The sequence below is a fragment of the Pteropus vampyrus genome, unplaced genomic scaffold (genome assembly GCF_000151845.1).
Source record: "Pteropus vampyrus isolate Shadow unplaced genomic scaffold, Pvam_2.0 Scaffold272, whole genome shotgun sequence".
NCBI lineage: Eukaryota > Metazoa > Chordata > Mammalia > Chiroptera > Pteropodidae > Pteropus > Pteropus vampyrus.
This window is the reverse complement of record NW_011889053.1, coordinates 703,902-716,233: the sequence shown is the minus strand read 5'-3', so window position 1 is coordinate 716,233 and position 12,332 is coordinate 703,902. Positions and strand designations below refer to the sequence as shown.

The window sequence follows — 12,332 nt, the reverse complement described above, 5'->3', positions numbered from 1 at the left end:
TGGCATGGATTCCCACGGAGTGGCCCGGGTAGGTGCTCTGTCCCACAAGGTGGAGCCCCATGGCCACCCGCACAGGTGGGGTGTGCAAGGCCCTGCGTGGCACGCCGCTAGTCTGGAGGTAGTGACCCGTTTACAGAAGGCAGACTGTACTTGCAGATGTGATTGAAAATAAAATAAGGAAGCCAAAGGGGCGGGCAGCATACAGCGGGCACTGTCTGCAGAGTGGCGGCACAGAATCCTCCTCTAATTAAAAAAAAGCACAGAACACATGCGGTCAGACCCAGCTAGAGCCAACTGCCACCATTTCCGCGTTGAGAACCTTCCAGAATGAGAGCTAACTTAGATCGATGACCTGATCCCAGTAACCAGTAATTTATTCCACGCTCGCTACCCCGACATGCCAGCTTTGTTTGTCGGGGAGCGGGTGCCATGTGAGGTAAAACATCATTTGATTGGTGAGATCGGGCGTATGAAGGCATACGTCTTACCTAAGAGATGGCAGAACGGTGCATACCAATTTCAGAACTAGCCACTGTAATACTTCTGGAGGAAAAATCTTCCTTCAAACCAAATGCAACTTTAAAACAATGGCGCCTTCGCGGAGATGCCCAGTGATGCGCTTGCTGCTCTAGAAAATCCCTCTCTCAATTCGGTTATTTCCCCACATCCATTTCGATAACATTTTATTCAGTTTCTCTCGGAAATTTTGAATCTGCGATTTCCTTTGCTTTTCTTTGAAAAATCCCTGCCGTCAGTGGGCATCCTGGTTATTACAAGTTGCTACTGGATTATGCAGGGCAAGGGAGAAGCGTGAGTCCAGGTAAATTAGCATACCAGCCAGGAGAAATGCATGGAATTGATCCCTGTGGTGAGCAAAAGGCTGGCTTTAAGAGAGAAAAAAGTGCCTTGGCTCCTCAAACACCCTGCTCTGATCACACTGCCCTCCCGTCAGGTCATGGCTCTAATTCCAAGAGAAATAATGTCATAGAATTAAAAAGGAAGCACTGGGACACTGAGACCTTCTCTGGGTCAGGACTGACCCATGGGGGTCGCTGGTGGCTCCCACCCCAGTCTCCTTCTGCCCTGTTAAGCGAGGTCATGTGCCTGAGGTCAACAGGCAAGAGAAGCGACGGGAGGAGGGAAACCGAATTCTGTTCACTGGGGTTCTCTGATTTGGGCCCCATTCCTCAAATCTTACTTTTCAGAGCATGCTCAGGACAAACTCCGGGCGACAATAAGGACTTGAGGAGCTTGGGAGTGAAAGTAAGCATCTCGCCCGAGCAAAGGACTGATCACGGACCCAGCTCAAGTGACCAGGGCGTCAAAGCCCTCCGTCTTCCAAAGAAGCCAACGTGAGCCAACGCGGACACCGGCTCGAGCGTCTTCTCCTGCTCCCCTCCACAGCCTGCTCTCACAGCCTGCGAATGAGCAGGGAGAGCTGGAGGAGGCAGGCAAGGAAGGAGAGCGAGGGCAGAAACGGGGGGCCCGCATCAGACACGAATCCGTCGGTCTCTGATTATGTGGGAGTTGGGTGTGTGGGTGACGAGTGACAGAGGACGAAACCCTGAAATGACTTTCTTCCTGCAACGCTGTTCGACCGCCACCCTAAGCCCCGAAGGACCGCCAGGAAGTTGGCCAGTCCCTTCGCCACACTGCTGTGATGAATAAGGAAGCAGAGATCAACTCGGCTTCGCCGTTTACTGGTTTGCTAGAGGCAAAGGCACCTGAGGCTCTCAGGGGCGGGTGCTCACGGAAGGCGGGAGAGACCCGCCACCGTCCTAGCAACCAGTCTCCCGTGACACTGGTGATCGTTAGAACGTGGAGGGTGAGCAAGATGGATGAGCCCGAAGAGCCGGACTTCTCACCTTTTCGTGCCCCTGCCCCGTCTGGACGCCCTTTCTCACGAAGGGAAGGGCTGTGTGTATGAAAAGGATGAAATGGCTGGAAACAAAAACCAGCTTTGGTTCCTGTCATTCTCGGCCCCAGTTCACATCCCGCCTGAGCTAAAAGCGGCGTGTCTGCCGGGATGGTCGGCCGAGGCCTCGCCGACCCGCAGGGTTTTCCTGCACGTCCCTCCGACTCTCACTGTGGGCCGGTCGCTGTTACCGGGGGCTCTTCGTGGGTGCTGCAGAGCGAGGTGGCTTTCTCCCTAGAGCGGCCTACAGGGGACTCTTCTCTGTCCTTTTAAAGAAGTGGGGACAAAGCCAGGAGAGAAGGACTCTGCACTCCTCCCCAGAATCCCACTTGGTGTTGGGAAGTCCCATCACCGCGCACGCCATGCTTCAGGGCCAGAGCAGGGCCCAGGATCAGGGATACGGGGCTGCCAGCATTCGCGACGGAGGATCTAGCGTTCCCCGAGGGCCTGGTCCGTGCCAGGCCCTTCTCTCAAATTCCTCACAACCCAGTCGGCGTGAGACTTGCATACACATTAGTCTTTGGTAATGATAAAACTACTTTTTCCTAACGACATTATGCAGTGGGCTCTCAGAGCACAGAGAAGGGGGTGCAGGGAGGGGGGCAACTCAAAGCGAGGGTGTATTGAGGGCAAGTGGCTGCTGCCAGCGGCCCTCTGGGCAGCCTGAGGTCAATCCTGGCACCTCCAGGCTCTGTGGCCACGGGCAGGCTCATCACCTCCACCAGGAGCCCGTCTCTTGTCTGTGAAATGGGGTCGTAGCGAGGATTAAATGCGTAAAACATTCAGCAAAGCGCCAGCACTTCGTTCGCTATGCCCATTGCCATCGTTAGCAGCGGCTGCTGCCGCCCGGGCACAGCGCGTTAAGAAAAACATGTCCAGGTAAAATGAAAAAAGAACTTGACTCTTCTCATTTTACAGCCACTCCATTAGTGAATAGGGACGAGGGACCTGTGGCTGATTTTTAAGCTGAGAAACAGTTGTCTCTTTGGAATAAATGATGTACAACGAGCTCTTCCTAAAAACGACAGCATGAGAACCAACTTTTAACGGTGAGTCAGGCGTCCCTGCCCAGGACACCACTTGGGGTTCAATAAATGTTAACTGGTCACGATCGCTCGGTGTACCCCGAACGGTCACGGCCCCACGTCAAACCAAACACATGTTACAGCTTTACGCTATGAAGGAGTTGTTCTTCTCCTCCTGGTTTCTCATGGACTCAGGATTGCAAGGGAAAAAAGTGGGTGTGAACAGGCTATTGATATTTAGAGATGCTGACAGGCTGTGCAGGACCACGGCACTGTCCTGCTCACTTTACCTCTGGAAATCTGATCTGTATCAGTTAAAAAAAAAAAGAGGAGGAGGAGGGAGGAGTGGTTGTTGCTTAAGGTTTTCAAATAATTAAGATTTTATCTATGGAGGAGCAGCCTCTCCATTTCTGCACTGACAACCTCCCTGTCTCGATAATGATGACGTCACCTTTCCCATCGTTATATCTCGTAGCGGCGGGGCTCGCTGACTGCCCCGGCCAGGGTTTTTCATGGCCACTGGGCCCTGTGTTCTGGCCGGAGCCCTGCAGGAAACAGAGCCTCTGTGGCTGCCAGCCGTTTATTTACACACATTCCTGCCTCAAATTGAATTAATGAGCGTAATTTAACTCCGGTGATGTCCTCCAGCTTCCCTTCCCCGGTGCCCCCCCCCCCCGGGGGGCCTGCTTCCTTTCTCGCTCCTGGCCCGGAGGCTTTGCTGGAATGGACTCAGCCTCAGGGAGCACGGAGGACTCAGCCTGGGGCTTCTTCACTTGTAATGTCCCGTGGACCACCTGGGGCTCTGGTGGAAAATGCAGATTCTAGCTAGCTGGGGCCTGAGAACCAGCATTTCCAGAGGCCCTCTCTCTGGGGAGGCAGAGGTGGGAGGCCAGGGAGCAGGGTGGGCGAGGTTGCCAGACCGTGGGGGTCACAACTCGAGTAGCAGGGTTATTGAAAGACTCATCTGCATAGAATACAACAGGCAACATCTGGGTGAGTGAACAAAACGGTAATTAATGTTAACTTCTGGACTTTCTGATCAACCTAACAGAACATAAGGTTCATCAGAAGTGCATCCTCGGGGGGCCTGTTTACCTTATCTATTTTTCCCACGTGTGCACGACAAACACAGAGTAAGTCAAACCACAAGTCCTATTAACCTCCAACACAGTCCTATGCAAACTCCGGCCTAGGAGCTGAAGAAAGTGGACCAGCAATGCCGGGGCCCTCGACTTTTACACAAGAAGCAAAAGCAACTCCACATTAGAAACGCTAGCGAGGCTGTGGTTAGATGCAGGAGGTCTGTTTATTGCACTGGGCAGGCCGGTGAGGAATTTCCTGCCTGCCATGCCAAAGGCAGAGTGCAAGGAACTTTCTCTGAAGTGCGTGCAAGAAAACCAGCAGATCTCCTGTGTATTCACACATTGTACACCTCAGCTCGTTATCCCTGGCAAAAATCCCTCCGAATTCTACCAAGTGTGAAGAGAGGATTAAAAAAGGGGAGCAGAAAGAAAAACATTCCTCTTGAAGCAAAAGAAAGCGAATGGATGGATTTGAAAACCAGTGTCGATGTGTTGGATTTTGTTCTTCCTGGACACGAATACATGTAGTATCTCCAGCAATAAATATCCTTAACCTTGGACCCAAAACTGTTTGCCCAGGTCCGCACCAACTCAATATCTGGCTGCTTCAACAGAGAAAGGCTTTCATGTCGAATTTTGCACAGAAAAGTAGATTTGAGGAATTTTTTTTTTTTTTGAGGAAAGATTGAATTTATCATGAGACATATTTCATGGAGAAACCAGTAAAATGAACCACCTTTTTACCCAAACCACAAAAACGGCAAATTCCTTTGCTAGAAAAGTTGGCTGCTTCTGTTGAAAAGATTAACTTATGCTTTTGGGAGCGTGCAGGGGTAGATGACATTACCCCTAGTAACAACTAAAGAGTAGCTCCCAGGGGAGGAAAAATGATAGCTTATCAATACTCTTCCCTTCTTGCAAAGGTTCTTCCAATACACGTGTATAAATAGACCTAAATGTAGTCTAGAAAGGTTCTCATAATGCCTAAATCCTGCCGCATCAACAAAATTCACCTCAAACCTTTCATTACCACTTAAGGCCTCTTGTGAGGAGTATGGCTGGGGAGCAACTGCCTTAGTTTTTATAACCAATTTGCTCGATCTGAAACAACCATAGTGTTTTAAGTAATACAGTGAAATAATGCTCACTGCACTTTTTCCTGTCTCCTTTTTGGTTGCTGCTGACGACAGTATCTCGAGAAAACAAGGAAATTAATGCTTTTTAATCGGATGGAACGTTTAGCTACTCCACTGGAAGCGAGTGTGCCGAGTCAACCCTCTGTGGATTAGTCTTGAAGCACGAGGAATATCTGACATCTGATTATCCATCACAGTCCCTCTGCCCCAAACAGGCCATCCCATGGGCAGGCCCTTGCCCCTGAAGCTTTTGTCTAGGATGCCACCTCCTCCTTACCATCTACCTTTTTTAAGTGGACTAAGCTCAAGCTACCTTTTTTCCCCAAGCTCTGGGCCTCCGTGAGTTTTCTTACAAGGATGACTCTTGCTTTGTCTATGCTCATTATCGAGTAAATATTTTTAACCGTACTTCTTAAACTTGTTCCAATTATCTGCTCAAGAAGGCAAATTTGTCTTCTTGACAAAAGAAGCTGCTCAGGAAAAGGTCGAGGATTCTCCTCCTAACTCCTGTTTTCCTTCTTGTATTGAAGGAGAACGTGGGTGTTTGCCAGCAGCGTTCTAAAACGCATTTGAGCCAGTTCATAAAAAGTCTGTGAGAAGAACCACTGCCTAAAGGCAGCTGCTGGGGCATGGCTTTTGGGAGACCGGAGCTTGCCTGTCCATCAGATGCTCCTGCCCGCACTTGGGTGCCTCAAGGATGACCTGCAGTGGCGGAGTCCAAAGTCCATCGCTAGCAGAGGCGCACGGCCAATGGCAGCAGCGCTGGGCGTGTGCTGACCATGTGGTCCCGGGTTAGCTTCTGTGCGTCCTACCAGCTTTCTGAGCCTGGGTCTTATGCCTTCCCATACATTCCCTTATGCCTCTACTTATTGCTTTTCTGTTTATTACATCAGTCACGATTTTTTTTTTTTGTTTTTTCACTGCAACCACAGACCCTGACTGGTATAATTAATAAAGAAAAGTTTAGCATATTTGGGTTATAGCCCCCGACTGGCAAAGTCAAGGCCAAAGGCCCAGAGAGCAGCCTCCTCTCCCTTAGGAGACTTCACTTGGTGCCACCGCTGGAGATATTTTCCTGGGAGCACAGTAAAGAATTTCTAAAAAAGAGACCCTAGCAGGGAACAAGAGTTTAAGTTTATTTTTAATTTCCATTTTTATTCAATGTTTCCAAATAAAGAGTTTAAGTTTTAAGGTATTTCCAGAGTCTTGACTCTGAGTTCACTGAGAGTCTTGTCCTCAAGGCCAAATGCTCTCTGCCGTCCTGCCATTTAGACACGTCCTGTAGACCATGTATGCATGCATGTCGTCGGTGCTGATAATATAAAAATGTCTGGTATGAGACTGGTGACGTCATGCTGTAACTGCTGTAGTACGCATACAAATGACACAGCTGCTCACAGTGAAAATGAATGTTGTGTCGGCGGCCATGTCACCCTGAGCAAGCCCGATCCCGTCTGATCTCGGAAGCTAAGCAGGGTTGGGCTTGATTAGTACTTGGATGGGAGACCACCTAGGAAGATTAGGTGCTGTAGGCGTAAAAAATAAAAAAAAAAATAAGGGATTGCAAACTGACAAGGTTCTTGCAATCTGTGAAGTCAACCAAGGGCTGCCTCGCCTAAAAATAAATAAATAAGGAAAAATTTTTTTAAAAAAGAAAATGAATGGTGTCGGGTCGATCTCTGGGCGGGCTGGGTGGAGCTCTGGTGGTGAGGGAGGGACAGGTCCAATTCCACGTTGTGTGACGGGAGGGCGGTGACGCCCCCGGACTGAGCGGGAACGAGAGGGAAGGAGTTGGGGTCAGAAGAACCACGAGTTGTCCTTTCGCTATTTCAGAGCGTAAGGTGCTGGGAGGCCGAGCATGTGGAAGACACGGAATTAGTTAAAATTATTTAGATGCACCACACGGTTATCGTCCTATAGCGTTATTCATTTGCTTTGTTACAGACTATACAACAAGCGAGTAACCGGCCTGTCTGAGGGGCCAGACTGACGATGACTGGGGAGGGACAGCTCGTTTCCTGTACACTCTGGCCCCCCCACTTCCCCTTCAGTCACAGTCACCCATTCGGTAAACAGTCTTCCACATGCATACGACATCTTCAAGAAGTTTTCCATCTGATGGTTATCACTGAAAACCCGTTTTTCTCTGGTGTTGAGTGGAAGCGAGTGGCTCCCAATCTACCTACCAAACTAGTCATCTTCTTAGGCAATCTTCTAAGACTGACATATGCATTTCAGGTCTTGAGGGTTGTCCTTTCACGTACGATTGACACTGTTAGGAAGCCACCAGAAAAGGAGCATTTGCACGTAATAAGTAATGTCTTGAATGAGTTTTTAATGAATAAAGCGACGTTTCAAGCCATGTCTGAAGGGCTGGGGGCTCATGAAATGACCTCAGAATTCATGGCAATTGTGATTTTAGTGGTAAACCCAAGAAGCGTTGGTTTTGAGAGGGCTCTCAACTTGTCAATTATCAGAAGTTGCTTCTCTTCTATTGAGATTTGATTGAGATATGATTGACATATACCATTATATTACTTTAAGGTATACGACATAATGATTCGATATATGTATATACTGCAAAATGATCATCACAGTAAGTCTAGTTAACATCCATTGCCTCGCAGAGTTACACACTTTTTCTTGGGATGAGAGCGTTTAAGATCTATTCTCTTAGCAACTTTCAAATTTACAATACAATATGATGAACTATAGTCACCATGCTGAACATTACATCCCCAAGACTTATCTTGTAACTGGAAGTTTGTACCTAAAGTTGCTTCTCGATTTTATATTTCCTGTTCAAAGTAAACTATCTGATATAATGAGCTATTTTCTAAAATCATGATCATCTCAGAGATTTAAAAATCTCAATAAGTTTACATTTATAGAAAATATTATAAGGCCTTAACGCAATATTGAATTCTCTTTTGATGGTGGAAGGATTAAAAAATAACTTTTTACAGCCCAGACTAGGGTAATTCCTTTTAGATTTGTTTTAACCGATACAGCCATCAGAAAAAATAACACAAAATAACTTTCATGTGCCCTCTATTTCCTTTTCTTTCTAAAAACTATTTTTCCTACATTAATCATAAAATGGCAAAATTCCGACTTACTATGTTACAGGACCTTTATTCACTGTCGATCTTACTCTTTCTTGATGCTACATCGAGGAAAATTTCTCAACGACGCCGTAATTTCCTTCCGTGAAAAATTTACACCTTCCTTCAGGTGTCACTCTCCCCCCTGACCTCCTCCGTCACGCTGAGACGCCCCCTCCACCTCATATCAATCACCTTGCCCTCCACCTGCCACTTTTCCCCACCTGAGCTTCTCCTGGTTCTCCTGGACAGAATTACTTTCCTTACCGCTTTTTTTTCTTTTAATTAAGATGCCGTGCTTAAGGGACGAACTTTTTGAATCTGGAACCTTTTCTTCTCTTGTAACAGCACTTGACTTTACACTAAAATTTTATGCCCCTTCTTGGGTCTCGGTGCCAGATCCACGCATGCTTTAATCCTTTTCTCAGGCAATTCATGAGCCCAGACTGACTAAGGGACGATCCTCCAGCAAAGGCCTATTTCTTCCATGAAGTCATCCTGGATTTGTCAGAGGCCAGTTGCTAACTAAACTCTACCAAAGCCTGACATTTTCTTAACGAAACCTCCTCTCCAACTCTGTGCTTATATTTTTTACTCCAAAAATACCAATCACTTCAACATAATGATGAAAATGCTGCCCAATGAAGTATTGGTTTAGGGAAGATACACTTTTGCTAGAACTCTCTGTGATCCACTACTATCTCCATCAGTTTTATCTCCCACAATAAAACCACTGGACAATGATTATCTTAGTACTTCCTTGAATTAGGCACTCGAAAAATCCATTTTGATTCAATTTTTGCCTTTTCTTTAATATCAGTTTCAAAATAAACATTTTCCAGGAAGTAATTAAACTTTATTATTCATCCTTTATAGATACTAATATCTATGAATGTTATGCCCCAGATATCACCCATGTAGCTTAAATAGTTTGACTAAAATTTTAACTGGAAATGTTCTAAATCTTTTTTAACTGGAAATCATTCTTTTGGCAGAAAAACTGCATCATTTGTGCTACTGTTTTTTTTTTTTCCTTGAGCATACTTTTCTTAAGAAAAATACTAACTTCGTTAATTGATCAATTACTTATTATGTGCAGATCCTGTACAAGGCTGTTTTCAACTGTCTGAATACTTGGCATCTGCTTGTGTTATCTATTCAGCAAAAAGATATTAAGCACAAGGCCAACTACACTTCCCAGTTCTACGTGAGAGGTGCTTAATTCATTTAAATATTTACTGAATGCCAGAAAAAACGAGAGGTAGGTGCCAAGGGTACGTTGAAGAGCATTCATTCACTTTCCTCATAGAGCTTACTGTTTAGGGGAAGAAACTGACAGTAATTATAAAATCACTTAAATGTAAATTTTGAAAAATTGTGGTAAAACATAACAATTTGCCATCTTATACATTTTTTAAGTATGTAGTTCAGTAGTATTAACTGCATTTACACTGTTGTGTGACAGACCTCTCAAACGTCTTCATCTTGCACAACTGAAACGTTGTACCCACTCAACACAAAACTCGTTTGTCTCTCTCTCTAGCTCCTGGCAACACCATTCTACTTTCTGTCTCTATGAACTTGACTATTCTAGGTATGTCAGATAAGTGGAATAATACCGTCTTTTCTTTTTGTGACTGGCTTATTTCACTTAGTATAATGTCCTCAAGATTCGTTCACATTATAGCATATGGCAGGATTTCTTTCTTTTTAAAGGCTGCATAATAGTCCATTGTATATTTAGATCACATTTTGTTTATCCACTCATTTGTCAATGGACATTTGGGTCGCTTCTACATCTTGGCTACTGTGAATACTGCTGTTATGAACAAGTGTGAGCAAATATCTCTTTGAGATCCTGTTCTCAATTCTTTTGGGTACATACTCCAAAATGTAATTGCGGGATCGTATGGTAGGTCCATGTTTACTTTTTCAAGGAATCTCCATACTATTTTCCACAACAATGCACTATTTTACATTCCCACCAACAGTGCACAAAAGTTCCATTTTTTCACATTTTTGCCAATAGTTCTTTTCTTTCTTTCTTTCTTTTTTTTAAATAGTGGCTGTCCTAATGGGTATACGGTGTTATCTCATGTACGAATGTAAATTTTTAATCGAAACAAAGGAAAGGTGAATTGTTTTAAGAGAATGCGTACTAGGAGGTTTTAAGCTGGCCGGGGATGCAAGGAAAGGCGTCCTCAGGAAGTAATGACTCCTCAGCCCTCTGAGAACTCTGTGAGCAATAGCTTCGTGGAGGAGGGTGACCAGGGCACTCAGGAAGTGAGGTGAGTAGGTGCAAATGCACTGTGAGATCACAAGCAGGATACGCCGGCACGTGAGAGAAAACCAGTGAGGGCGAGAGAAGGAGATGATGACAGAGGCCACGGTCAGGGCTGAACAGGACCTATGGGGCCAGGTAAATGACCTGACAGATTGGGTGCTAAGAAGCTAGTCGTGAGGCTACTGCAATGGTCCGTGCAAGAAATGCTTCAGCACTAGCTGGATGGGACCAGAACCGGATGGAAGGAGACGTATGTAAGAGATATTCAGGAGGCAAAAAATGATAGTGCTTGTATTCAGCATAATGATGGGGGAAGGGCCTGAAACTCTAGAAAGATCGAAGGATGAAAGGTTTATACAATGTTAGGAATCAATTAAGTCAAATAATAATCGTATTCAGAAACTGCCACTCATCGAACAAATTAACCATTTGTTAGGAGCTGATCTAAATTATTTTGGGTGGCATTGGTCATTACTGCTCGGCTGGTTGCAGGATGACATAAATGTGTCTGACCTCTTCCTTCCCACGTTCAGGAGGAAATGGTTGGAATATTGGCCAACGCTTTGCAAAAATTACTTGAAGTCAGATCCGTGCTTTATGAATCTTGAAAGCGATTAATAAGCACAGATTAATAGCTCCGTTGTCCTCACATTTTATTTTTTAGGGAAAGCCTTCTGTAAGAGCCGAGACCCTTTTAACTGCAAGTGACGGAAATGCTAGTCAGGTGGTGACACTCGGGGGCAGGGCAGGCTCTTGGAGGACCTGGAAGCTGGGTGTCCCCCCTCTCATCCTGCCTGCACCACGTTTAGCTCTGGAGAGTGAATCTGTGTTTCCAAACCTCTGTGGGTGAAGAGCTGCTCTGTCCCATACAGTAGCCACTGGCCGGAAGCGGCTACCGGGCACTTGAAACAGGTCTCGTCTGACTTGCGATGGGCTCTGTGTCTCGCATACGCACTGGATTTCAGAGAGTGAGTACGAAAACAATGTGAGCCATCTCCTTAAGAACTTCTTTTAATGCTGATTCCATGTTGATGTGATAATACTTTGGAAATGTTGGGCTAAATATATTAATGAAACTAATTTAACCTGTTTCTTTTTACCTTTTTAATGGGGCCACTAGAAAATTTAAATTTGTGAGTGTGTCTATATTGGACGACATTCCTCTGGAACATTTGACTCGAAGCCATTTTGAATCATTGGTGCCGAGAAAGAGGCCTCTCTCAGAAAAGCCACCATTTCCTTCCAGCTTTGTTTCGGACAATGAGTTCTGCTCCGGCCTGTCTTCTCTTTCTTGGGTGGGCGAGGACGGAGAGGGACATACTGAAGGCGACGAAGAGTGGGCGATGTCCCTTGGCACTCTGACCTGGGAGACTCGTAGTAGGACATTCGCATTTGCCAGCTGCTTCTCCGCAGCATGACGATGATGGCCAATTTTCTGGAAGGGGCTGGAGAGTTCTCTCTATCTTAACTTGATCCAGCCAGTTCTATCTTTTGTGTCTGTAATTTATCAACTTTTTCATTAATTAAGACTCTTTTCAAAAGTAACACAAGTCCAGCTTGAATTGTCTTATGGGGAAATGGTAATGCATTGGCTTAAGTGTGCCCCAGAGTTCAGAGGTGGCCGGAGCTTCAGGCAGAGTGGGACCCACGGGCACTTCACTGCCGTCATCTCGCGGTTCGGTTTTCCTCTCGCACTCAGTTCGGTCCAGCCAGGTGCTCTCTCTGTGGCTCCTGGCGACTCCAGGTTGACATCATTCCTTATCACAAACCTTGCAATAAGACGGCT

The 12,332-nt window shown here is 46.0% G+C and overlaps 1 protein-coding gene and 1 pseudogene across 1 annotated transcript in view; one reads left to right on the top strand and one right to left on the bottom strand.

The window, feature by feature from the left end:
* Positions 1–12,332, bottom strand: part of ATP8A2 (ATPase phospholipid transporting 8A2) — a 390,044-nt gene that overhangs the window by 95,776 nt on the left and 281,936 nt on the right. The gene's annotated exons all lie outside the window — the stretch shown is intronic.
* LOC111729632 lies at positions 6,575–6,693 on the top strand (annotated as a pseudogene).